The 23,795-nt window shown below is 31.6% G+C and overlaps 1 long non-coding RNA gene across 1 annotated transcript; it reads left to right on the top strand.

Moving 5' to 3' along the window:
* Positions 1-13,367: 13,367 nt before the first annotated feature.
* Positions 13,368-16,336, top strand: LOC140955267 (uncharacterized). The gene is made up of 3 exons (XR_012169172.1): positions 13,368-14,765; positions 14,846-15,553; positions 15,872-16,336. It is a non-coding gene; the product is annotated as an uncharacterized lncRNA (long non-coding RNA).
* Positions 16,337-23,795: the final 7,459 nt, after the last annotated feature.

Genomic DNA, 23,795 nt, shown 5'->3' with positions numbered 1-23,795 from the left:
GATACTTATATAAATAAGCTTGAAATTTATGTTGTTCTTTACTTGCTTGAATTTATTATATAATCCAAACCTATGATGTGTTGGACTTTTAACATGAGGGGGTGATAAGCATGTTGCTTTAAACTTTTGACGTGCTAGACATTAAGCGTTGTGGGTGGGGAATCAGGCAGTTTAAGATGACTAATAGCACGACTCTTCTAAGACTATACTTACCTCTTCAAACGATTCCATATAAAGTTTCCTAAAACTTCTTTCTTTATCACTAAAGCAAAATTACTATATTTTTTATTAATCTTATTTTAAGATTTATTTGTACTTATAGTGTTAAGTCCCGTTTCTTGCACAACCTTTTCATTTAAATCAATAAAGTCATTAGAATGGAGTTCGTATACTTGCACACAATAGTTTTCCTTTTCAGCTTTATCTTCATGTTCTTTGATGATTAAGGGTTTAAAGGTGTAGTTAAAAAAGATATGATCAAAATCTTGACTTTTGGCACACTAAACCTCTAACCTCAAATTAACAACACCTTTTTTCTTATCTTATTTATAAATTTGGGCACAACTAGGATTAAATCTATATGACAGAGCACCTAACAAAGAACTATCATTTCTATTTTTAGATCTAAAAGAGGTATTACGAGGGTTTTGATGCTTTATCTATTGATTCTTTATAAGCAACTCTTAGTCCTGCACTACAAATAATTGATCAAACAATTATAGGCCTAGTCAAGAGTAAAATCATCTATGAGCTTGATCGCTTTTCTAAAATCATCATTCAAACCTTTATAAAATCTACACAAAGTCTTGACTTTATTTTTTCTCATAGAACATCTCATCTTGTAATCACTAATTGTGTTCTATATTTATTGACAAACTTGTTCCCTTATCTTATATTGTTTCAAGGGTCTAAAACTTTATTCCTATAAGACTAGGATATGTATTTCTCATGTATTTTTTGATTTATTTTAGTTTAATAAGTTATGAGAGGTTTGTCTTTTTTCTCTAAACAATCCTCAACATCTCCAAAATAAAGTTTGACTTCACTAATGAGTATCATCTTAGCAAATCTAAATCTCCTATTACCAGACAAGTTCTGTCACTCAAATAATTGATCAATGTTATGAATCCATATATCAAAGATCAAAGGATCATGACGACCATAAAAAATAGAGGCTTTTATTTTGTTAGGGCTCAAAACACATTTATCAAGGTCATGTTTAGAGTAACTTAAATGAGTCATATTGGTGGCACTCAGGGTGAACTTGTCTATAATGGTTATTCCTGTGATATTTATTGGTTTTTGAATGTCTTATTTAAGAGCCCTTTTAGGGTTAAGTTCTTTTAAATATGTTGGTTATCTAGGTTTGCAGTTCCTTTCAAATGGCCCTAAAAGACTAAGGGTCAAGTCTACAGTAAGTGTAAAATTAAATTTGGACACTAGATTATGACACAAATGCATGTGGCACTAATTTAGAAATAGAATTGAGATCACATACGATTTTCACAAGTGAATCACAATATAAAACTAAAGCTAATTTCATTTTATTTTTTATTTTTTAACATGAAGATTAATCAAGTACAGAAAACACCATAATTTTTTTAAGCATGCAACGTTATACCCTAAGTGTAAATGATTAATCAAATAAAAGGTCAAAAAATTTAATTAGTTTCGATAAGCTCCAAAATTAATAAAAAAAACTAATGATAAAATTTGAATGACAAAATCTAAAGTGAGCAAGATATAGGAATATATAATAAGATGATAATATTTTGTTTCAAGCATAAAAAATACTATTAATGATAAGTTGAATAACAAGTGTATTATCAAAGAAATGAAATTCAACGAATTAAAGAGTTAAGTAATTTACCGAACAAATTATTTAATGTTGACGATAGACTACTTGGATCACGCGTGCTGTTGTTGATTTCATGCAGTTGCTCTTGTGATGTCTTAAATAATATCCTTTCGCTACTTTGACTTTTTTCTCTATTTTTTTTTCCTTTTTTTTTTTTTTTACTATCATCTTTAACTTTTTTTTTTGTTTTTCATAAAAGGAAATTTACAACTAATCAAAAGAAAACAAACTAAAATAAATAAATAATGTTTACGTAATTTGGCAGTTTAAGATCCCACAAGCGACTTCAACTCTACTATTATAGAGCCAAGTCAACAAAAGTAGGCATTAGGTACACTTCATTCTCAAATGCAGAAGAGACTAAAGAAGTGTAATGCTGTTTATTAATAGCTTTTTATGCTTTAGCAGTAGGATCAATTCAATCAAGAACTTCGCTACAAAAAAACTCGAAGTTATTCAACAGAATTAATTGCAGTTGGAAGAAGACAAATGGAATTCACTCCCTAGGAAGAATTTGTTGAAATTTGATCCAGTTAACTCCTTGCCTCTTATGTAATCAATCTCCTCAATTTACAATTTCCTAAAGGATAATATTGTATTCTGCCTATCTACTAACAATGCTATTTAGTGCATACATTTGAATAACTTAATTGGTTCAACACATGTGGGTTGTGCTGGTTTTTACCGAGGAAGGATGATTATTCTGAGAATCTGAGTACAATATTTGGTCGAACCTTCTGTGCTTTAACTAGATATTTGCAATATTTGATTGAATATTGCATAAAATTGTAGAACAAAACTTGAAGTGATTTTCACTCATTATAATCTTTCAAGCCAATTTGGAATTATTCCCAACAAATAACATTGATACTAGGAAAATATTTTCTAATGGAACCCGATTCACTTTTGTGCTTTAACTAGATATTTACAACATTTGATTGAATTACTACAAGTAATTTGCAATGATTTTCTTTCCCTAATGTTGTTTAAGAATGTTTTCAATGATCTAAATCTAAAGACAATGCCATTGGTCTTGAAGGAAAGAAATTGTAAAATTTCCCACTACTAGGTGCGTTGGATCTTAGTTAGATTTTTTCATGATATGATCGAGAGTCATGTCACAATGTCATTGCTTAAAACAATACGTTGCTTGCAAATTCATAATTTTTTTGGATTGTCTTACTTGTTTTGGTTAAAATATGCTAACCGGTGGTCCTTTCATGAGAATAGCTTGCATATGTTTATATTTTTGTTTCATTGGGGGCATGTGAGAGGGATTTCAATGCAGTTTGGTTTCTAAGAGAGAAGTTCATTCCCATTACCATCATAAGCAAGAAAATTTGGTGATTAGCCCTGAGGGGTGTAACCCAACTGGTTAGGTTCTAGGTTTGCTTCCTAGATGTCACTAGTTCGAGTCCCACAAACCTTAGGTCCATTAGAGGCTTACATGGTTGTTAACTTCAGGGCCCGTGAGATTAGTCGAGGTGCATGCGATCTAGCCTGGACATCCATATTAATCTTAAAAAAAAATAAAAATTGGTGATTTCATCCGGGAGTGTGATTTGCGATAAAACCAAATTACACATGGTTTACTTGGTCTAAATTTGGTCATCATTGAATCAAAAAAGGGGTAAACATTGTGTCAGCATTTGGATTGTTAGGTTTTGTTGAGCGGATTAGATGATGCTAGTCCATGTGCTCTTGCATTGCTACAGGTACGAACATGAAATCTATCTTGAAGTAGTTTATTTGAATTGCTATACATGTTTTGATGAATATATAATAATCTTGAAATTACATCCATTAAATTTGTGAATTATTAGCTTTTCCATAACTATAGTAACAAAATGAGTTTTATAATACTAGTACATGTGGTCTTTTTTTTTTATTATTATTATTATTTGAAATAATTCTAAAATTGATTTTTTACTATTTTATTTTCATTCAGCTTTTTTTTTTCCTATCAGATTTGATCTTTATTATTTTGATTGTTATTTTTTTTTTATTTTATCTTTCAATATTAAATTGGTTGGAATTGAATATTTTGATTAAGCCAAAGTCTATAATTTCACGGGTGTGAGTTTGAAAAATTAACCCGGGTTTTAGAGGTTCACCCAAGTTTGCTTGTTTTTTTCTTTTTCTAAGCTCATGTTTTTCAATTTCATCCTTCAATATTTATTCAAGTAGAGATTGGGCTCCATTGTTTTTTTATTTGCTTTTTATAAGAACTATCATGGATTTTGAAAATGATTCGGGTTATCTTAGATCTTTTAATCTTTTTTTCTTTGTTAAATTTATCTTTTTTTTAAATAATTTTTTTTTGAATTAAATTAAATTAATTGATTAAATATAAGCATGGGATGCTCACTTCATTATATATTTTTTGGTTTGCTTTCCAAATCGCTGCTTTAACTGCTTGTGCAGTCTTTTTCAATGAAGGTTTTATTTATTCATTAATCAACAGATTTGTTGTGAAAAACTTGCAGCAATTATTGATGAATATTGCAATAGTGGAAAGACTATAAAAAACATAAGATTTAACGTGGTTTGATGATGTGCATACGTTCATTGGAGTGAGGAGCTTTTACTTTTTTACTATATTGAAATAGGGTTACATGATATGTATTTATAGTAGATCCTAAACCTTCCAAAGAAACCTACCCGCTCAAGAAATCTTAACCATCCAAGGAGTATTAATAATTTTTTCTAATACCCCTTTACCGTACCCCTTCAACCTATTAATCGTCTTTGACAACTAAACAAGAAATAAATCCTAGAGAGGTAAATGTTGTTGTTCCACTCTGCTTCACTATGTCATTTGCCTATGAGCCACAAACTACAACAATCTTCACAATGGTGAATATTCAACCTTTAGGAGAAAAGTAGGGAAAACTCTACCTGAAACAATAAGTTGGGACGTCTCCCATCTGGTATACGGAAGCATTAATTAATTTAAAGCATTGGTTGAATTTATCTATGGTAACAAGCTTTGTCAACATGTTTGCTGCATTCTTAAAAGTGAATTTTTTCAAGCAACAATTCACTAGATGAAACCAAATCCCTGATCCTGTGAAACCTCACATCCATGTACTTGGTTCTTTGCCAAGTAAATGACACTCTGACTATCACAATGCAATTGAACTCCACTCTACTGAATACCCAACTTTTTGACCAAACCTGTAAGCCACAAGGCTTTTTTAGCAGCCTTAGCCACTGCTAATATTCTAACTCAGTAATAGATAGTGTAACTAGAGATTGAACCATAGACTTTCAACAAATAAGCCTCCTTACTAGAGTAAATACATAACCTATGATAAACCTCTTGTCATCAAAGTCCCATGCATAATCTGCATCTACATATCCCATAACTGAAGGATTACCCTATTGTCTACTAAATATGATACCATAGTTTGTAATACCTCTTAAGCATTTGAAGATCCATTTGTCCAATTATGTCATTTTGGATTTGATAGAAATTTGCTCACCACACTGATTGAGCGTGCCAAATCTAGTCTTATACAAACCATAACATACATTAATCACCCTACCGCACTAGTATAAGAGACCTTTGACATGTTTTTCTCTTCATCATCTATCTTCGGGCATTGTGCAATAGATAATTTGAAATGATTCGCGAAGGTGTACTCACTAGTTTTGCATTATACATGTTAAACCTTTCCAACACTTTCTTAACATAGCTATACTAAGATAACTGTAATCGCCTAATAGTTTTATCTCTACGAATCTCCATCCCAAGAATATTCTTAGTAGCACCTAAATCCTTCATGTTAAATTCTCTACTTAACAAAATCTTCAACTTGTTGACCTCACTCATACTCTTTACATCAATCAACATATCATCCACATAAAGTAATAAATAAAAAATAAAATGAAAGAATCACCATCAAGGCTCTTTATGCAAACACAATAGTTATACTCATATCTTTTATAGTTAATCCCGATCAGGTTAAATTCAGATTGCTTGTATCATTGACTTGGAGACTGTTTCAGTCCATAAAGTGATTTCCTTTATTTACAGACCAAGTGTTCTTGTCTAGGTTGACTAAACCCTTCTGGTTGTACCATGTAAACTTGCTCCTTCAAATCACCATGGAAAAAAAATGTCTTGACATCCATCTGCTCTAACTGCATATCAAAATATGCCATCAAGCTTAACACTGCTCTGATGGAAGTAACTATATGGGAAAATATCTCATCATAGTCAACCCATTTCTTATGTGAGTAACGCTTTGTTACTAGATGAGCTTTGAACTTCTCACCCTTTTTTTCATATATTGACTTTTTTCTTTTTTACACCCATTTGCATTCTATTGCCATCTTTCTCTCTGGAAGTTCAACCAACTTTAATATCTGGTTCTTATGTAGAGACTATATTTCTTCTTCCATAATACTCATCCATATATTTTTATCTTGATCGTGTAATGCCTCTTAAAACTAGTAAGATCTTCGCTACTAGTAATAAGTGCATAAGAGACCAAATCTTCAAGTCCATACCTAATGGGTGGCCTGATAGTGTATCTAGGCATACCCAAAGCTATATTGTCATGTTACTGATCTTTTGAACTAGAACTCCTTGAATTCTCAATGATTTCTTTCTTCATATGAGTATTTAGCTTCACTTGCACCTTATGGTCATTATTGTTGTCATTTTCTGGCACTAGTTTTTTTTTTTTTTTTTTTTCTTCTAAGTAAGCTATAACATGAATTTTTCATAAAAAACCACATCTCTACTAATCACCACTTTGTTTGCCTACGAATCCTAGAGCTTGAAACCTTTCACCCTTTTTTGGTACCCTAAAAAAACACATTGTCTAAACTTCGCATCAAGTTTTGACCTCTCATCACTAGAAACATACACCTAGACTAGATATCCAAAGAGTAGTCAAACATTAACTTTAGATTTAAATTTGAAAAATCTATGGTTATCTTTTAAATTGTATTGATTTTAGATAATATATTTTAAATCTTCTGCATCTGATTTGTTTAATGTGCATCAAACATCAGTATAGGGCTAATTCATTAATAAATATCATATAAAAAAATGGCAATAGATATCTCATGCATATACATGCTTTCGTTTTATATTAGAAGAGGGTATAGCAATTGTGTTTATGTTCTTAACTCTCTTCTTTTTAGCTTTGTTTCCTTGTTGAGTGTCTTGTAAGGTGTCACTACTCTGAGGAGCCTTTAGGGCTCCTTTTGTATTATCTTGACGATTAATGTTGAAGAAAAACAGGAAAGCAAATCCTATGACTACTTCTGTATAGGCTATAACGATAAATTTGAGAAAAGCAATGCTTACTGTATAAGAGTGTGTTGGTAAAAGTGCATAAATTTGATTCATTCCTTTTCATTCCATTCAGTTTGAGCTTTCTTTAATGATTTTTAGATTGAACACACTACTCTATTTCAGATTCTATTAGTCATAATATGTTTGGTAAGGGATTATAGTTTGTTTCTCAGCTTGTTAATTTTTTTAATAATGATTCTGGGAAATTGATTATTGTTTTATGGTAGCCTTATACTTTGTTCAGACATTATTAAGGCACAAAATGCAGTTGTTTATTCATGTCTTGTTTTCATTTGCAGTGTGGATGATTGATTTCCTAATGTCACTTTCCATTTTGAAAACTCAGTTATCTTGAATGTTTATCCATATGAGTATTTGTTTCCCTTTACAAGTATTTCACTGTAAAAATTCTTACTGCTTTGGTTGTGCAGTTCTCTAGCACATCTTTTGTTCCTTTTATTTTAGAATAGCTTCTCATCTCCATATAGTACCTTAGCAGACCGCATGCCTCAAATCTGAATCATCCAGCATTATATGTAATAGACTTGATTTAAAATTAAATCAAGTTTAAAAAGTAATATTTAGATGTTGTGGACATGATTTTGTAGGTGAAAATGGTGATTTTAGGTGATTAGAATGTGCAAAATACTGGCTGGTTGGATTTTGTTTGTATGTGTGTGAATGGGTACGTCAATGCTTCCCTGTCAATTTTTTGGCTTAATCCAAGGCCTAATTTGTTAGATCTTTGTTTAGACAACTTCTTTGGGGAAGCTCTTTGTCTTGTAAAAGTTGCTCAAAGTTAAAATTAAGCAAACAAGCACATGGAAGAAAATTATTAACGAACAATGATATATGGCTTCAGTTAAACAATTATATATATATGTGTGCATGTGCGTGGGTGTGTTTAGGGTTGCTAGATCATGTTTACAATACCATAATTACATGTGCAATAACCTCATACACACTAAAGGAGTATAAGTATAGGGCCTTATATAAGAATAATTATAATACAACTCGTGTATATATTGGTCTATAATATCAAGCATTGTAATAAGTCTAGAAAGTCAATTCTTTGATGGCCAATCCTTTATTTATGCCTTGCCTTTCTTCTTAGATGCATATTGTGGAAATCAGTCTCAAAATCAGTTAGGATCTTAGAGAAATTTTAGTATATATGGTTTAGGAAAGAGAATCTGGTATTAACTATCTAGATTATCTAGATTACTGTTTTCTAGTTTAGTGTAGGATACTTTACTATATAGTATTTATTTCCTGTTTTGAGGGTCAATAGGTTAGTTTCTCTTCTCTATTTATTGTACAAAATACTATAGGTAATATTAAGAAAAGAGAAAGACTTCTCTCAAAATTCTTCATGGTATCAGAGCCTACTCCTGAATCCTAATATGCTTCTCTAAGGTATGGTAGCAACAAGACAAAGCTCTTTCTCTGAGGTGACCTCATAGCCAGGAACAACCTCACATGTTAGCCTTTTAGGAGGCACTGAAGGCACGTCACACCAAATCACAGGACATAAAGTCAATGGATATAATTATCTTTAATGGTCATCATCAGTCATGATGTTTATTTGTGGAAAGGGTAGAGAGGACTACCTCACAAGAGATATCATCATACCAGAAAAGAATGATCCCATGTTTCAAACATGAAATACTGAAAATCATATGGTAATGTCATGGCTGATCAATTTAATGACCAATGAAATTGGAGAAAATTTTCTCCTATATGGAACATCAAAGGAAATCTATGAAGCAACAAGAGAAACCTACTCAAGTTTTGAAAATACATCAGAACTATTTGAGATTAAGGGAGTGTTACATGATCTATGCTAATAAGATCTGTTTATTACTCAATACTTCAACACTCTCTACCGTCATTGGCAACACGTAGATATTTTTGAAATTCACAGCTGGAATTGCCCTGAAGATACAGTCTTATATAGTCGAATTGTAGAGCAGAAAAGAACTTTCAAATTTCTTCTTGAGCTCAACAAGAATCTTGATGAAGTTAGAGGAAGAATAATGGGAACCAAACCTCTTTCAAATCTCAGAGAAGCATTCTCTGAGGTTAGACGTGAAGAAAGTAGAAAAAAAGTAATGACGGGACCTCACAACTCAGCTCTAATAATGGAAGGATCTGCCCTTGCTGCTTGAGGCTATTCAAACAACAACTATGATAATTGACAAAGGAAAGGAAGACCTTGGTGTGATCACTGCAACAAACCAGGACATGTTAAGGAAAACTGCTTGAAGATTCATTGCAAACCTGTTGATTGGAAATCATCAAAATCAATAAATGACAAAGACAGACATGTCACCAATGTTACCTCAAATAACAATTGAATAAGACCATTCTGCCAGCAGAAACAAGTCCTTTTAACAAGGAACAACTTGAGATTTTACAGAAACTCTTCAGTCAGAATTCACTGTCTCAACCAAATATGTCAGCCTCTAGTTCTGGATCTGGACTGTTAGCATAAAAAGGTAAATTTTTGACAGCCCTTACTGTTAGTGAGAAACACTCAAGCCCTTAGATCATCAACTCCGGAGCATCAGACCATACGGCAAGAGATGCCACTCTTCTTAATTAATACAATCAGTGCACTAATAATTCTACAGTCCGTATAGTTGATGGGTCTTCCTCCCAAGTTAAGGGAATATGCTTGAGCAGACTTGACAAGGGACATGATCCTAAACTCTATTCCATTCATGTTCCTAACCTAAACTGCAACCTACTCTCAATTAGCAAATTGACTCGTGACCTGAATTGTGTTGCTAAGTTCTTTCCTCATTTGCGTATATTTCAGGATCTGGATATGGGGAAGAAGATTGGCACTGCTAATATCCTCTAAGAAGGCAAACTCAAAACAACGGTATGTATCATCCAAAGGTTAGTCAGCTTTAAATTTTCATGTCAATAAAGATAGTGAGGTTCTGTTATGACACTATCATCTTTGTCATCCAAACTTCATGTACCTTGAAAGGCTGTTTCCATCTTTCTTTTCTAATAAAAGCTCATAATTCCTTAAATGTGAAATATGTCAACTCTCTAAACATGTTCGTAGTAGCTCTCCCACCATTTCATATAAACCATCACATCTATTTGCAATGATTCATAGTGATGTATGGGGCCCTCACAAGTGCACAATATAACTGGAACTCGGTGGTTTGTCTCCTTTGATGATGATCATATTAGATTGACTTGGTTATTCCTTATGAAAGAAAAATCTGAAGTCAACCAGATTTTTCAAAACTTCTATGCCATGATACAAACTCAATTCCATACTAAAATCCAAATCCTCAAAACTGATAATGCTAAAGAATATTTCAATTCTAGCCTTAATACTTATTGTCTAAATCAAGGCATTATCCATATAAGCTCTTGTGTTAACACTCCATAACAAAATGGAGTGGCTGAAAGGAAGAATAAACATCTGTTGGAAGTTGTTAGATCCCTTATACTCTCTACTCATGTGCCAAAAAAATTCTAGGGAGAAGCTGTACTCACAACAACCTATCTCATCAATAAAATGCTTTCCAGAGTTCTAAACTTCAGAACTCTCAGCCAAGTCCTTTTACAAGCTTTTCCACACACCAAACTACTATCTTCCTTAGACCTTAAAGTATTTGGCTACTTAGTGTTTGTTCATATACACCATAGAGGAAAATTAGACCCTACCTCTCTCAAGTGCATTTTTATAGGATACTATTCACATCAAAAAGGTTACAAATGTTATTCCCCTGTTCATAAAAAGGTTTATGCTTCTATAGATGTCATATTTTTTGAACATCAAGCATACTATCCTAAGTCTGATCTTCAAGGGGCAACCATGAGAGAATATTAGAATTGGGATATACAATCTAATCATGTAATTAACTCAGGAGACAACCAATAGAGTCTTGCCCAAAGTTATTCCCTTGTTAGCTCTCCTGTTTTGAGTCCTTACATTACACCTCCAACCTCAATCCAATTAGTCCCAGCACCACCAACCTTAGTCCAATCTCTTGACTAGATTCATCGTACACCAAAACAGATCACAAATCATGAGCTTCTTACCTATTCTAGAAGGAAAAAACTTGGAAAGGAGATAGAACACACAATACCTCTTACACATGACCAAGATTCAGAACCAAGTCCAGATTCTACCCCAATATACTCAGGTATGGAAACTTCTGACTGTGAGAATACTGCCTCTGTTATTGATGATTAAAATATTCTAATTTTTCTAAGAAAGGGTGTTAGATCATGCACAAGTCATCCCATCAACAAATTTGTTTTATATGAAGGGTTATCACCAACCTACCATGCATTAGTTTCAACCATTGACATTGTACAGATTCCTAAGTTTATTGAAGAAGCTCTCAAATATTCAGGGTGGAGAAAGGCAGTGGGTTATGAAATCAGTGCCTTAAACAAGAATATAACTTGGGAAATTTCTAAACTTCCACCTAGAAAGAAACCAGTTGGGTTTAAATGGTTAATTACTATCAAACATAAGGTTGATGGAAGTATTGAAAGGTTAAAAGCTTGTCTGGTTGTAAAAGGATTTACTTAGTCCTATGGAATACATTATCAAGAAACATTTGCTCCAGTGGCCAAACTTAATACAATCAGAGTACTTTTATCCCTAGCAGCTTACCAAGAATGGCCATTACATCAACTAGACATAAAAAAATAGCAATCCTAATAATATATGTGGATGACATCATCTTAACTAGGGATTATGAGGAAGAGCTAGTGAGATTGAAGAAACTTTTAGCCAAGGAATTTGAGATCAAAGACCTTGGGTATCTCAAATACTTCCTTGGCATGAAAGTGGCACGATTAAGGAAAGGTATATATGTTTCTCAATGAAAATATATCTTGGACCTACTAAAAGAAGCAGGAATGCTTGGATGCAAACTTGCAGACACTCCAATAGATTCAACAAAGAAGATAGGAGCAAAAAATGATAGCATACCAATGGATAATGGGAGATATCAAAGACTTGTGGGTCGACTCATCTATCTCTCACATACTAGACCTGATATTAGCTTTTCTGTTAGTTTTGTAAGCCAATTCATAAACAATCCGATAGAAGATCATATGGCAGCAATTAATAGAATCTTGAGGTATCTAAAAATGACTCCTGCTGGAGGCTTTCTATACAAGAAATGTGACAACATAAATATTGAAATCTACATAGATGCAGACTGGGCAGGAGACATTATAGATAGGAGATCTACTTTTGGATATTGCTCCTATGTTTGGGGAAATCTAGTAACTTGGAGAAGCAAGAAAGAACATGTAGTATCTAGAAGCAGTGCATAATCTGAGCTTAGAGCTCTAGCTTTTGGTATCTATGAAGGGATGTGGATACAAAAATTAGTTAAGGAACTTGGCATGGAATTATTGACACCTATCCAGATGCATTGTGATAATCAAGCAGCCATAAGCATAGAAAAGAATCTAGTTCATCATGACAGGACAAAGCACATTGAAATAGATCGACACTTCATCACATAAAAGATTGAGAAGAACATTGTTCACCTCATCTACACTCCAACAAAATCTCAGATTGCAAACATCCTCATCAAAGCTCTACCAAGGACTAATTTTAAAGAATTGAGTCACAAGTTGGGCATATACAACCCAGCTTGAGAGGGAGTGTGGAAATCAATCTCAAAATTAGTTGGGATATTATAGAAATCTTAGTATATATGGTTTAGGAAAGAGAATCTGGTATTAACTATGCAGATTCTCTAGATTACTGCTTTCTAGTTTAGTGTAGGATACTTTTCTATCTAGTATTTATTTCATGTTTTAAGGGTCAATAGTTTAGCTTTTTTTCTCTATTTATTGTACAAAATACTGCGGGTAATATTAAGAAAAGAGAGACTTCTCTTAAAATTCTTCACATATCTTGTAGAGCACAATGCTTTATTTATTCCTTGGCGAATTTTTGATTTGTGTTTGTTACCAACATCTTCACATGCATAAATGATCATTTACAAATTTGGACTTTTACAGGAAGGTATGTGGTGCATTGGATGGCAAAACAGTGGCCTGCAATCGAGGGATGGAAGGAACATGACACTTTTGGAAGGTATAAACAAAATACATACTTTTTCTTTGACTGCTTCAATCCTTAAAATAAGAAATGCTTAAGCCTCACGAGCACCATACATAGATTCTTGACTCTCCTCTATCAGGAAGAGGGATGTGGAGGCTTGTCTACCATGTAAAGTGGATGTTTGGTATCACTTTCTTATGATTGTAAACTATCATCAAATAGAAATCATATTTGGCAGTGTGAGGGATCAATATACAGTAGAAAGGGACTGCGATTGTAATCATTCACCAGCTAAAACTTCAATAATTTCCAAAGTTCTCCTAATCCTTGCTCTACTTTATTTTTATGTCTAATCTAGTATTTTTAAAGAAGTTAGTCTTGTATGATCTTGAAAATCAGGCCTTTGGATGGACTGAGTATTATCAATCATAGTTGCCTTAGGTGATAATTATATGAAGTTTTATAGAATCATATTTGACAGTGAGGACAAATCAATAATATTCAGAGCAAGGGGACAACCGCTGAGATTATCCATCAGTAGAAACTTGATCATTTGTAAAATTCTTCTATTTCCTTTCTCATACTATATTTTCTTGTGCAGATTTAGTACTTTCAAATAAGCTAGTCTTGTATGATCTTGAGAATCAGATCGTTGGATGGACTGATTATAACTGCGAGCCTAAAACTATTTTCCCTACCCTGGTTTGCTGTTTTACATTTCTTTCTTATGCAAGTGGCTGTTGATATTAGAATATGATTTGATAACTTGTGTTGTATCTTTGTGTTATCTAGACATGCCCATGTTATCATCAAGAAAAACTTACGGTCTCTGCTTTTATTGTGGGGATCAAGTTCCTGTTGTACCCAAGCTAGATATACAATAAGTTTTCAAGAAATGCTGAGATTAGATTGATGGGACTGGCATACTAACTTGACATGAAGTGATATTTAATTGTAGCATAAACTGGAATACATTACTATAGATTTTAATAGAAAAGGATCTGAACCTTTAAAACTTCATATTGAAATAACTGCGTTCAATCAATCAGTTTGGATTTTGAATTTCAACCGAATGCTAGTTATTCCTATATCCTAGTTTGATCTCCTTCTCTGGCTCTTTGTTTTGTTAATTTCCTTCGTTTAGGTATGCTAAATTATAGCTGTAATGTTGCTGCTTCTAGTTGTTCTAAATTACAGACGTGTTAAGGTGAGAATCGCTTTCTTTACACGTTTGATTTGATCAATTTAGTTGAGCTTGAATGACAAGGTCCTTGTTTAGTGTTAATGCTATATAAACTGAAAAATCAGTATTTCAGGAAGGAACCAATCGATTCTAATCAAATCGCTAGAATGGAAAGAATCATTGTTTGTAATTTGCTTGATATTCACATATTAATCCTCAACACTTGGAACTGGCTGCGCTCAAGCCAAAAGCTGAAGATCTTGCTTGTCATGATTTGGTCTGAAATTTTTGAAAGTTCAGAGAATAAATGCTACAACTGTTTTGACTTATCGCTGAAGATTGCTTGGTAAGAATCATTTATGCAGTTAGAATTTAGTTTTCTTGCATCCTGATCCATTTTTACGCTGAAATTGTTGTTGATTTCAGGCTTTTCAAGCATCAAAGTGCAGCATGAACGGACTGGAACTTTACATTTAGCAGGCTCTCACTCCATTAGTTCTGCTCGTGGTTTGCATGTGCGACGGGCTATATTGTTTTTGCTGCCAAGTACACTAAAGTTTGCTGAAATGCTACAACCAATACAGAATAGCTATGGTCAAAATTAAGATATAGAAAATCAGATATTAAAAAAGAAATCATTAGATTTATTGATGAATGGTGGAATACAATTTTTTTTTTCACTATACATTCACTTGGGGTAATATTTTTTTCCCATTGTGAACAGGGGAAACCCACAAAGCTTACAGCTAGTCCCAGGTAGCGTACAGAGATATTTTACATGGCTTAGGTCTTCTAGTAGATGCAATTATAAGATTATATTTAATTTGAGTTTTGATAGAACAAGTCCCCTTATATTACACAAGTCTCTGACAATATGCACCTCCTGGTTTAAGGTTCATTTGTCTTTGTCTAGCTTAAAGCACCACCTCTTAAGCCTACACAGAAGCCTGATTGAATATGATGGGATTTCGAAGACACTCATCCATTTTGACCTGTGAAAATTCAGAACATGTAAATGCGGGTAACAGAGTGGAGAAAAGGGATCGAAAATGAAGCATAGAAATCTGCATGCATTTATCCAACATGGCTTGGAAAATAGTACTTAAAGAAAGGGTGGAATCCCATAAGAAGGAGGTAAGCTTTTCTCGTGTTTTTCCTGTTAAAGAACCATTTCAATTCAATAACTTAAGTTTTTAGGTGAGGTTTCAAAATATAATTTATATTATTCTCTAACACACCCCTTTAAATAAAAACTTTTTGGATTTAAAACTTACATAAATCTATATTACCATATATGTGCTTGATTTTTTTAATTAAATAAATAGGAATTGTGAGATTCGAACTCATGACCGCTTGATCATAAATCTCTGATACCATGTCAAATAACTATTTCAATTCAATAATTTAAATTTATAGTTAAAATCTTAGGATATAATTTATATTATTTTACAGCACTCTTCCTCGCATTTACATCGCAAATGTGGTGGTATCCAAATGTCCGATGGCCTACCTGATCTGTGTTCAACTTTATCCAGAAATATCAACTACAATTGGAGTTTGAAGATCCTAAGCATCATCACTGTTCGAGGAGGATGCCACCCTCATAAAATGCTCGCCTCACTTAGGAATAGCAGCAGGAAAGGGGATTTAGGTTTACCAAGTCAGAGATCAGCATGGTTGATTAATAATCTATGGAGTGTGCTCTGTGTGTGTGTGATACAACTTTACTCTTCTGCTCGCCTGACTGTGTGTTGTAATTGTGTGAGCTTGTGTGCTCAAGTGGCATGATTCTTGCAAGAGGGGTCCCTTGGCGCTGCTCTCTTTTCTTGTTTCTTTTAGCCAACATCGTACTCGGATATAGTACTTATCTTCTCTCCTTTTCACTTCATTGGATAGTTGAGCAATGGTGTTTATATATACACGTGGATCATTGCAGCATGCATGAAAAATGTTCATTATTATTGGTGCTATCCTGTTTTTCGTTTATTGGAGCTGGCTTCTGCCTTTTTTTGGGACAAAAAATCCACTGTTATGGAACATGGACTGACATTAACATGCAATCACTGTGCTGGGTTGAGTTTTAAAAAATAAAAATTAAAAAAAAGTTAATTTAATTAAAAATCCGAGTTCATTGAATCGTTGATTTTTTTAAGAATTTCATTTTAAATAATATTGTTTTGAAAACTTTCATAAAAGCATCCTTTTTTTTTCCATTAGGATTGTAATGATGTCATTTTATGAGCATATTTAGGACTGTTTGAGATTGGTTATGGTTTATTTTTAAAGTATTTTTTATCACGTTAAAATATATCAAAATAATATATTTTTTTTTATTTTTAAAAAATTATTTTTAAGATCAACGCATTAAAACTATACAAAAATATATAAAAAATAAATTTTTTTTTAATAAAAAATAAAATTATTTTTTAAAAAAACACGAGTATAACTGCGTTTCATTAACACTCCTATGAAATTTAATGGATTTTGTGAAGTAATTCTAACAAGAAGTCATAAGTTGAGAAATCTCAAAATAGATATGAAAACAGTGTAGGTGTAAAATTGATATTACCCAATAGTTTGGTGATGGATTTGTTTTTCTTTTTTTAATTCTAACTAATTAATTATGTAACATAAAAAACCAAAATGGACAATTAATAGATGCAAATTAATTATTTTTATTAATTTTAAAATCATAAAAGAATTAAGATATAACATGCATCAATCTTTACTGCTTGTTGTTTCCTTGATGAATCAAAGCTATCATAACATAAAAATAATAAAAAGACATCTCTATCATAATCAAAGCTATCATTACAATTTTTATTTATCAGCCCTAATAGAGAATTATTCAAAATTAAATTTTGAAGCATCAGATTGTAAATTCTAGTCAAGCTTTGTGAAGAACAAGAGGAGCTGGGACTTGATGAGAATGATTTAGAATACGGCGAGGTCCAAACATCGTGCAATCACTTGTAATCTCTGTCGCATGATCCTGCTCATTTTCCAGCTCCTGATACTCCCTGCAACAGGTAGTCTTTTTTCGCTATTCCAATGAATAAATCAATTTCGAGGATATTAATTTGAACTAAATTACTAAAAAATAACCACCTGATTTAATTAAAAAAAAAAAAAAGAGTTCTTTGTAGACAAATTAAATGTTTTGTGTTTAAACAAGAAATTAATATAATAAGACATGGGCTTATTTAGATGAAAATCCTGAAAACTGAATTTATTAACTAAAAAAACACATCATATGTAGAATTTATTGATTATTTATCTTTAAAGAATAAATTTATTGGAGCTTTTTACTATATATGCTCTTGTGTGTGATGTATTTGATTATAATTAAGATTAGAGCTTCACAAACATACTTCCAAACCCTACTTAAGGCATCCAAGTGACTCATAATACGAAAGCATTATCTGCAGATTAGAGATTTGATACAAGAAGGAGAGACAGTGCTAAGAAGAGAAAACAAAATGAAAATGCAAAGGGCAGAACATAGGTTAAATTATTGAAATACACGGTCCACTAGCTAGTGCATCAGAGGCTAAGGAGGACACGTAGATATGTTTACTCGCACTGGAAGGACCAAGAAGATGGGTGCATGAGATACTTCTGATGGGAGTAATTGAAGGAAAATCTTTGTAGGGGTGAGAGTGGCAAGCCTCCATTAACGACACAGTCATCTGGTGCTACCACTTTGAGCAACCTAGGGTTGACGAGAGCTTGAGGAAAGCTTCCACATTTCAAGTGGATGTTGATAACTGGGCACATAGGGCAGTTGTTTTGCACTTCAACCATAAATCTTGGAGGAGTACCATTCCCCACTTGAGTCTGTTGGACGCTTGGAGCATTGGTTGCACACTTAGCCCCCAAACCTGCAAATCTCGAAGTCAATTTTCTCCTCATTTAACAATGATTTGCTTCTAATAAACATCAGCATTATGTGCAAATGCGTGTGTGAAAGAGAGAAAACGAGAGAGAGGACCGCGTACAGTGGATCAGAGAGGGAAACGTGAGAGATACTGTAAGGAGAAGGAAGGTGAAAGCTTGCTGCTTCTGCATCTTCATGGGGTGCGTACGTTTAGTGAGGATAGCAGACTGTGCGACGGAGCTTGTTGATTAGTATATGCAGACAAGCAATGCGAGTAAAAAAGAGGGACAGAGCTTAGCTAGGATTTAAAGCAACTAGAAGAAGGTCTCTTGTGGCTGTGATGGGAGGAGAAGCATTATCGAAAGAGAGAGAGTCACATGCAATCTCCACGACTGAAAAAGAAAGCAAATATTGAAAAGAAAGCACTGACAGTTGAGTGGGGACTTGACCATTTATGCTTTAACTTCCCTACCAGACAACCTCCTTCACATGGCCGTCGTCAGAACCATTTTCAAAGCCCGCCTGCCAGAAATATATCTTTTCTTGGAGCTGACGAGCCTCTTTCTTTTCTCTCTCAAATCCCAATCACATGCCTATAAATTTGCTATGTTTGGGAGTAAAATCCAGACAAGCCATGTGTGCAGAATCACGTACAAAAAAAAAGTCTCAAATTCTGGATCTCTGCCTAGCTAACCCTGCCTAGCTCACTGGGGTTAAAAAGGAGAATGTTGATGTGACTTTTTCTTTACTTTTTTATTATTATTATTATTATTATTCTTTGATTTCATAGCTAGCGGAGTAACTGGAGTTGTCGTATAATAATTAGATTATTTCACTGCCGCGGGAAAGATTCAATATCTAAGTAGTTGTTATATATATATATATATATATATATATATATATATATATATATATATATATATAATGAGAATTGATTTGAGATGATTGATTAGTTTTAACATGTTTTAAAAGTAATTTGTATGCTCAATAAAAATATAGTTTGAATTAATATAAATATCCAAGATAGATTTTTTTAATAAAAATTAAGATGATAAAATATTATATCAATTCAGATTAATCCGAGTTAATTTATCAATTAACATACCAAGTTATTATTGTTTTAGGGTCAAGACAACAATAACATCCAAGAAAAGTAGATTAAGTGTTATTATTGTTTTAAGGTCAAGACAACAATAACATTCAAGAAAAGTAGATTAAGTGTTTCATTAATAATAAAAAATATTACGTTTAATTCAATTAAACACAATTAACCAACAATAAAATTAAATTGTTTAAAGTAAAGAGTATATGTATAGAAATTGCAAACTTGGTTTTTAATGTGGTTCAGTAAGTCTATATCCACTCCTCAGGTATGAATCCTCACCAAGATCTTTTTCACTACTTAAAGAAATATTTTCTTCAAGATTTTTCACCTTGATGATGTACTTGATAATAACTAAGATTTTTTTACTTAAATTCTTGAAAGATTACAATTGTTTGAAATGTAGCAACATTATCTTAGTGTAAATAATACAATTGAAATTATATATCTACAGTTCATTAAATAACACTTAGAACATATGAAGATGTTTAAGTGTAGTTAATGAAGAATTTATGCTCTTATACAAAAATATAAAAGTTTTAATGCACAAATATGAATATAATTTATAATTGATGATTTAAAGTTGTGGTTTTTTTTAAAATAGCCTAAATAGCCTGTATATGATATATTTAAATAAGATATTATATGCTTAATTCTTCAATTAGATAAGATATATATATTCAATTAGTTGTTTTATAGTCATTATTTAATAGATGAAATGGTCGACCGATTCATATTGTTCAGGACAATCGGTTGACTAGTTCTTGTAAATTTCTAGTTGTTCATTCTTGATGAACAAGCAGTTGACCGATTCACTTGGTATCAGTTCGAGTAGTCGACTGATTTAACTCATAACCCAAATTTGACAGTTTAAAACTAGTAAATCTTGAACTGAATAAATGAATATCAATCATATAATGCATGCAATGTGAAGTATGTGAATTCATTTAAACTTATACTATTAATTAAGATATAAAAATTTACATAATTAACACTAAAATGAATCCTTAAAAACTAGTCTTCACTTACTTTGTATCTTGGACTCGTTATTTTATTTCTTCATTTAATCCTTCATGTTTGTTGATAGTCTTCGTATAAATTAATATGTTTAAACATAATCTCAACCAAACATATCATTAGTTTATTTTCTTTTAATTATTATAATCACAATATATAAATATTAATATGTGACTTAATGTTGAAAAATAAAATTAAAAAAAATATTAATTAAAAAAAATAAAAATAAAAATTAACCGAGTTAACTTGGAGTTAACTTACCAAACCTGCAACCAAAATCATAAAATCATGATAACTCAATAGAAAACAAATTAAAAAAAAATATATATGATCTCAATTTTTGTTCAACCCAGTGAAAAAAGAAATTGAAAAAAAAAAATAAAAAAAAAATAATTTGAAGTCAATAAGGATTAACTTACTAAATTTATGACCTAAGTTATAAGATAAAGATTGCTTTATATAAAACATATCAAAACAAATCACAAAATCTAATTTTTAATTAATCCAATATTAAAAATAAAATTGAAAAAAAAAAAAAAAAAAATAAAAACTTGAGTTAACCTACTTAACTTGTTAAACCCGTGATTTGGAATCATGAATTTTAAAAATAATTTTATAAAAGTTAAATTAAAAACAATTATGTAAATGAGAAATGAAGGAAGGAGAAAACAATTACGTGGGAGAAATTATCTAAAGACTAAAGAAAAAATTTAAATTGAAAAATAAATTAAAAAAAAAAAAAAAAGAAGAAGAGAAAAAATGAATTTTGACTGTGTTAGGTTTTAAGAATTTTTTTTTAAAATTTTATATAAAAATATTGTTTTAGTTTTTTTATATCTATTTTTATCTAATACAACATTATTCATGTTAAAAAATAAAAGTAATATTATTTTACGATAAATTCAGGTTAACACGCTGATGTTGAGTAAATCTAACCAATCAAAACCCGAGCCTTAACCTGTATCTAATAACTATGAATATAATACATAAAATGAATGTCTTTGATTTGTATAAATTGAAATAAAACTCAATTATATCTCTTTCTTCAAAATAGAAATTGAAAGAATTTTAGTGACGGGAGAACGACATGAAATAAAATGAAAGTGAATAAAATGTAATGGTTGTTTTATTTCGTATAAATGTTCTTACCGTTGCATGTTCGACGTATAGCCATGTCCACGCGCTCCCAAGCTTGGAAGCTAAAAACCCTCACATTGCTCTCAGTCGAGGATGATTATTTTCATTTCGATTTGACTTCTATTTTAAAAAATAATTAAATTGATTTAAAAAAAAATTAAAACCTAAAATCAAAAATTAAAACCGGTTCAAACCAAACCAATCATATTCGATTCTGTTAATTGATAAAAAAATCTAGAAAAAACCGAGCCAGCCATAATTTTTCTCTCCAACAACAATCAAAGAAACCGATTCACGCTAGGAGTAGATCAATGTCGCCAGATCTACTAGCTAGGGCGAGATCGCGTTCTCATAGCCTTACTGAATACAAGGCTCTTTCGACAAGAAAAAGACACCATGACATGGTTGATAATGACTCTGATGGTGAAAGAATGTCTCGAAATAGCAGGGATCTGCGACATGGCAGTAGAGATTCGTTGAGAAATGTGGATAGGGAAAGCAGTGTTACTTACAACAAGCCTTTGGATGGAGACGACCGGTGTCGCAACAAGATTTCACAGGATACAGAGAGAAGCAAGGAGAGGGAGAAGGAGGCGGCCGCTGGGATTAGAATAGAAAGCATCTTTTTTACTCACCCCTGCTCTTAACGCTTTAAGCTTTATCTAAAATCAATGTCTTGAGTTTTCTTTTTAACATTAAAAAAAAACCTAAAATAGTTTTCTTTTTAGTCTTGATATTTACCACGCGACTCATTGTAAAGTGAATTATTACAGTGTAAAAACATCTTTGCCCTCTATTCCTAAACACAAAAAGCCTATATTCAAGGGGAAAATAGTCTTTTTAACGGAATCTATTTCTCATTGTACAATTGAACGGGGTTATAATAGTCTATTACGTTTTTTTAACAGTTAAATGGCATTACTACCCTTAAAAAACCTACAGTTATAAATGCTTTCACATCATTTTATTTTTTTAAAAAATAATAAAATAACATAATTTAAAACAAAAATCAAAGTTATCCTCCCAATCATTTACGTATTTATAAGTTGAATTGAGCTAGGAATTTAGTTCAACTTTATAAAATATAGAATTAATATTATAAGATATTGAATCAATAAAATCTTATTGACCTCACCATTTCTAATTTAAACTTGTTTTGATTAACATTAATTTTTTTTTAAAAAAAATGATATAGTTTTAATAAAAATAATTGACCCGGGTTGGCTTTGTAACTTAATAAAGTAGATATTTTTTCTAGGTATGTTTTTAAATCAATCTAATAGCTATAAGTGTAAGAGTTTTTCAATATTCATGGATATTTTGAATTATTTTATGTGTGAACTAAATTTTTCTTAATGATTTTTTAAGAGTTTACTTTTTATATTTAAATTATCTCAAGAAAATTAATATATATACCAATTTGATTCTTCAGGCTATGATTCTTTATGCTTTGCTATGAGATACCAGTTTGACTTAACAACTTAGATACTTTTTTAGGTATAATTTTTTAACAATATTTTTTTAATTTCACCCTTGAATGCAGCCAATTAGGTCTATAGAGTTTGACGTCTTTTGCACAATACTCATTGGCTATGAATTTCTTCAATTTAGTCTTTAATTGACCTCAAAACTTTGATTTTCTTGTAATTTTACCCTTGAATTCAATCAATTGACATGGTAAAAATTAAATTTGGTCTTCTAAAATTTTAGTTTTCTCAATTAATACCAAATTTAGGTTCCTAAAATTTTTTTTTTTTATCAATTAAGCTCCTAATAAAATTAATTTGACTTATTTAAAGTATAATTAAGTCCTTGCACCTAATTAAATCCTTTAATTAGACCAAAATTAATTCCTAAACATAATTAAAATTTAAATTGACCCATGATTAAATCAAATTGGCCTATAAAAAATATAATTTGTGTTCTTAGGATTAATTTTTAAGCAGATTCATCTAATAATCATTTAATTTGACCTTTAATCTGTATTGTCTCTTTATTTTTTGGGTAAAATATGGTACAATCAAGTTCTTGATTTTGTCTAAAATTGTAGCTTGATTTTTCTTGCTTTTGGTAAAACACCAGTCTTCTTGCTATTATTTTTATTACATTTTTTAATATTTATTTTTTTTTTATTTTGAAAGGAAATAATATGAATTTAGAAAATAACACAAAAATAAATTATGACGTTATCATGAATCCTAATTACAATAATTATGACCTCCATATCACAACTTTCCATATGA

The sequence above is a fragment of the Populus alba genome, chromosome 2 (assembly GCF_005239225.2).
Source record: "Populus alba chromosome 2, ASM523922v2, whole genome shotgun sequence".
Classification (NCBI taxonomy): domain Eukaryota; kingdom Viridiplantae; phylum Streptophyta; class Magnoliopsida; order Malpighiales; family Salicaceae; genus Populus; species Populus alba.
This window is presented reverse-complemented; position numbering and strand designations above follow the sequence as displayed.